Raw genomic sequence first — 6000 nt, 5'->3', positions numbered from 1 at the left:
GTAGGAATGTAAACAAGCAGCCTGAAGACAACCAGCATGAGGACAAAAACAAACAAAATCCACCAAAACGTGCTAAAAACAGTAAAATGGACAGACAGAAAACGCCTGGGCCTTCAGATCAGATGATCCCCTCCAGCATCTCTCTCCTCCTCACCTGCAGACTTCTTATTATATGAGACAATTAAATATCTTCAATTTTTTTAAGCAAATGATAATTAAGTTTTCTACTTGCAACTAAAAGCAATTCACGTATTTGGCATTTTCTTATGCTGAATGTTATTATTATTTTTTATCCCCTTGCAAAGAAGTATACCCCATGCTAATGTTCAGAGTTCAGAGAACGAGTATTTCTAGGATGAAAATGTTCAATGGATTTGATAAAAATTTTTAACTGGTATACTGGCTATACTTGCTTTGTTAGGACTGCCATAACAAAGTACCACAAACTGGGTGGCTTAAGCAACAGAAATTAATTTTCTTAAAGTTCTGGAGGCTAGAAGTCCAAGACAAAGATGTTGGTAGGGTTTCTTCTGGGGTCTCTCTCTGTGGTTTACAGATGGTCGTCTTCTCTCTGTGTCTCCACATGGCCTTTTCTCTTTCTGTCTATGTCCTAATCTCCTCTTTTACAAGGATAGCAGTCATGTTGGACTAGGGCCTGCTCTGGTAACCTTATTTAACCTTAATTACCTCTCTGAAGACCTTATCTGCAAATACAGATACATAGTAAGTTACTGGGGTTAGGACTTCAACATGGAAATCTGGGGGAGACACAATTCATCCCATAACACTGGTGATTAAAATTTGGCCAGGAATAGGGTTTATGACTCAGTTAGAAAAATGGTTCTCAATCCTGACTAATTACCTGGGGAAACTTTAAAATGTAGATGCTTAGGGCTCACTCCCAAAGGCTCTCATTTAATTGGTCTGGAGTGGAATCAGATATGTATTGAATTCCAGGTGTTGTTAACTATTATTTCTTTAAGCAAGAGATAATTTGTATTAGTCCATTCTCACACTGCTCTAAAGAACTACCTGAGACTGGATAATTTACACAGAAAAGAGGTTTAATTGGTTGACAGTTCTGCAGGCTGTACCAGAAGCATGGCTGGAGAGGCCTCAGGAAACCCACAAGCATGGTGGAGTGGGAGAAGGACAGTGAAGGGGGAAGTGCTACACACTTTTCAACAACCAGATCTCATGAGACCTCACAAGCTATCACGAGAACAGCAAGGGGGAAATCCGTTTCCATGCCAGTCACCTCCCACCAGGTCCCTCCCCCAACTGGGATTGCAATTCAATATGAGATTTGAGTGGGGACACAGAGCCAAACCATATCATGATTAAACCAATTAAAGAAAAGCTTCTTACTTTTATTTGTATAGGAGCTCAGAAGTTTGAGGGAGAGGTGAAAAGTCAACCTTATTCTGAGGGCCAGAAGCTGAGAAAGGCTCCATACAGAAGAGTAGGTCTTCAGTATGGGAGTGGAGCTGCAATCTCATTGAGAAATGGAGAAAGATCCAACTCATCTCCACTCTTCCTCCCTATAAGAACAAGTGGAAATGAAGATACCCAAAGGCATTGATAAGCCACATCTGTCTGAGGAAGAATACCCAGAATGGAATACCCAGGGTTGCAGGGGATAGGAGGACAGTCACTTGGTGCTAATATGGCCTTATGGTTTTTGTTCACAGCCTCAGTTAAAAGGCCTGATTTATTTTCAGGGACTGGTATCAGAATTTAATTTTGTTAAAATTTGCAGGCTGCCTACAAAGAACTGAAAGGGATTGCTTATCAATTAAGTGTGCTAAGAAACCATCCTTAATAGACACCGTAGAGGAGTTATTTACCTGAGGGCAAGGCTTAAAAAGTCCTCTGAGCTCACTATTTGTGTTTTGATTTTAAAATTTGTAATTTCTGTTGCAAAATTGATTCTGGACTAGTTTAAGAAATTTGCAGTCAGTCTGTTTCACTTTTAACCCACCTGCAGATTTTGATCAAATGAAGTATTGCATAAAGTTCTTATTGCTGCTGTAGTATAGTACCCCCAACATAGAGGCTTAAAACAACACAAATTTGTTATTTTATGGTTCTGGAAGTCAGAAGTCTGAGATGAGTTCTACAGGGCCAAAATCCAGGTGTTGGCAGGGCTAGTTTTGGAGTCTCTAGGGGAGAAGCCAATCATTGCTTTTTCCAGTTTCTAAAGGCTGTCCTCATTCTTTGGTTCATGGCTCTGTATCACATCTTTTTTTCTCCCTCCGCTTTCATCATAGCACTTTCTTTCTGACTGACTCCTCTGCTTCCACTGCAACTACATGAGGCCCACCGGGATAAACCAGAATAATCTCCCCATCGCAGATCATTAACTTGATCACTTATACAAAATCCCTTTTGTCAAAGAAGTTAACATCGACAGGTTCTGGGAATTAGGATGCAGACATTTTTGGGAGGCCACTGTTCCATTTACCACAATTACTCAATGTCTCTGATACTTAAAACTTGGTAGCTGTGGACAAAAATAAATGGTATCAGAACCACTTATTTCAGAACCTTCCTTCCCCCAACAACTTCCTAGCTCCAACACCAGAAAGGAACTCTTCTCCATCCAAGGCTGTTGTATAAGAAATTGGAAGTGATTCCTCATTGGCTTATTACTTTCTAAAACTCAGCCAGAGGCATAACAATCTAATTATTATTGACAGAACTAGCGTATCTTACTCGGAGAGATAAGATTAATAAAACAAAACATTCTTCTGGGTATGTATTATTAAAGTTGTATAATACATTTGAAGCCCAAACACATTTTTTCCAAGATGTACAATTCATATTGTTCTATACAAGAAAATTCTTACTACAGGTTATTCCTGCTATATCTTTCAATTCTAAACTATATAAGAAATTTAAGAAGTCTTGTTTCTCTTAAATCTTCCAAACTATTCTCAGTGATAAATAAATCTAGTAGTAGAACTCTAGATGTAGTACTACTTTAACAGATACAGAATCATATTAGATGACAGGAACATGCTTTCAGAAAGCAAATTTGTATTCAAATTCAAGATTATAGTAACATACAAAACATCTATTTTATTATGATAATATAACAATTTCTGTTGTCATCATGATTATCTGGTTGTATTGTATCTTAAACTAATTGGTATGTTTGTTATTGTTAATAACAAAATGATATGTGATGATGAGAGGCAGCATTTATAACAAATAGAAGGCTGCCTTTGGAGCTGGACAAGATTTAGGTTTAAATTCCTGCTCTGCCAAGTACTACCTGTGTGACCTTGGGCAAGTTAATTTACTTGGACCTCGTTTCCTTATTTGTTAAATGGGGATACAAATACCTCCCTGTAGAATTATGTAAGGTTTACTCATATGTATATAAAGTACCTTGCAGAATGCCTGATATATAATGGACTCTCACTGAACAGTTACTATGGCTATTATTGTTGTTAATAATCTTATTACTAATGAAGACACTGATTTGTTGGAAATTACTTCCCTTGTGGAAAATGAACATGAATGAAAGACAATAGAGGTCTTTAAGAATGCCTCTGACCCTCTGACCTTCTCATCAGTTGGCCAGGCAGCCTAAGCTACCGTCCTCACTTTGTAAATGCAAAGTAGACTATAAAAGAAAAAAATGTTCTAATTCATTCCCTCAAAGTATTCATCAAATGAGGTAGGATTTCTGGGAAAGATTAAGAGCTTACATTTTTCACTGGACTTATTTTCCATAAAATTTCATAGCGAATAAAAGGAGGGGAAGTGCAGAAGCAATACTACTTATTTTATCTGCTACCTGCATTGTAAATCTTCCTGAGAGATCATTAATTATAATAGTGCTATTCATAATGCTGCTCTTTAGGTCATTTCCCCCAAATTTTATGCTTAGGGCTTAGAAATTGGCTGCTGAATTTCTGTATGAGGCTGAAACTTGAATGCAATAACAGAGGGAACACCCTCAAACTAGTTATAACATGGAATAAGAATGATATGTAACCAGGGGTTTGGACTGAACTGGGGATGTTTTTGTTCATGATACACTGCTTCAGAAAAGCTCAGAGAATTCAAAGAATAGCATAAACTTAAACAATCCAAATCAGGCGAGACCGCAAAACACCTCAAAGTTGGACAGTGCTTATCTGAGAATATAAAGGAAAAGAACATGAACCTATTATCATTTAGCCTGTTATATTGGGCTATCATGGCTAAGGACTTCACATTTTTCACAAATTTGTAAGAAGGACCACACATACACAGAGAAAATGAGGTTCAGAGTGTTGAAACAACATGGCCAAGGTCACATAGCTATCAAATGGTAAAGGTAGTAATAACCTCAAGTCAGCCTGCCTTCAAAGGCTGAACTTTGTCCATTGAACAGTATGGCCAAAGGAAAGAGATCCTCAGGTACAAAATCCCCTTCCAAGGGTCTTCAGTTCAATCCAACACATTTGTAATTGAGTACCTTTTTCATGCTAAACTTTCTTGTTTTATACAAAGAAAATGAAGCTGTGGTTACTGCTCACTAGGAGTTTACAATCTTGGGAAAAGATGTAGGCCAAGTTACTTGACCTCTAACTACTTATTTTCCTCATCCACAAAGTGAGACAATTGGAATATTAAAAAATATATATATGTATATATATATATTTTTTGAGACGGAGTCTCGTTCTGTCACCAGGCTGGAGTACAGTGGCGCAATCTTGGGTCACTGCAACCTCCGCCTCCCGGGTTCAAGCCATTGTCCTGCCTCAGCCTCCCTAGTAGCTGGGACTACAGGCCTACACCACCATGTCCAGCTAATTTTTTTTTGTATTTTTAGTAGAGACAGGGTTTCACCATGTTGGCCAGGATGGTCTCAATCTCTTGATCTTGTGATCCACCCACCTTGGCCCCCCAAAGTGCTGGGATTACAGACGTGAGCTGTTGCACCCAGCCTAAAATATTTTTATGATTGGATTTTTTTCTCATGGATATTTGGAAGAAGACAGACAGACAGATAGACAGATAGATAGATAGATAGATAAAATGGGATGTTAAGGGAGCACAGAGAAGAGGCACCCAACTCACACTTCAGATGGGATAGAAGTTCTTAATGATTTTTACAATTTGATATCTTACTTTTCTTATGTGGCCCAGCTAAAATGAAACCTTTTATGATTCCCCTAATTCAGAATTTCCCAAACTGGGTGCTCACTTAAAAAAACAAAATAAACCAAAAAAAAAAAAACAAAAAACAAACAGTGTTTAGGAAAAGTTAAGAAGTTATTATAGATCCAACCCTATATAGATGTTCAACACTATGACTTTTAAGTGTTTTTGACATCATAAAGTATTATTGAAGAAAGATTTAACTCAAAAAACAACTTTAAACACAACCTATGAAACATGCCATTCATTTAATATTCCTAGCAACAAGCCACGTACTGATACATATTAAGGCTAAGGATAGTTAATAGTAAAACGGAATGGAATTGGTACTTTCACATCCACTCACAGTGGAATAACTGATGCCAGATTAACCTTGGTTTAAATAAATATTAAACTGGATGAAATATTGGAAGCAATTGTTTTCAGATGGTAGGCAATAGGTAGCACAATCTGTGATCCCTGAGATAAGGAAACTGTAGCAGTTGCTAATAGGCAAGCCTCTGGAGGCTCACCCTGTGTATGTAACATTTATCCCTCAGCCTTGAATGTTTGGAGAAACCCCTCCTAGATTTCTGGGTCTCTCTCTGCAGGGCTGTCTTTTCTTAGATTCTCTGAATTGCAGATTCCAGCTGCTTCAACTGCCAAACTGATCTTGCCTCCTCATTCAGGCATCTGCAAGATAAGAGCATTTGCTCTTACATGTGCTCTTATTTTATGAGGTTGGTGTAATCTAGATTCCAAAATCAGGAAAAGGTAATAAAAGAAAAAAATTATAGGTCCAATTCTCTTACGAATATAGATGCACAAACCTAAATAAAGTATTAACTAACAATACAGAAGCAT

This window comes from Theropithecus gelada, chromosome 1 (assembly GCF_003255815.1).
Source record: "Theropithecus gelada isolate Dixy chromosome 1, Tgel_1.0, whole genome shotgun sequence".
NCBI lineage: Eukaryota > Metazoa > Chordata > Mammalia > Primates > Cercopithecidae > Theropithecus > Theropithecus gelada.
The sequence above is the reverse complement of the archived record's forward strand: the minus strand, read 5'-3'. Positions refer to the sequence as shown.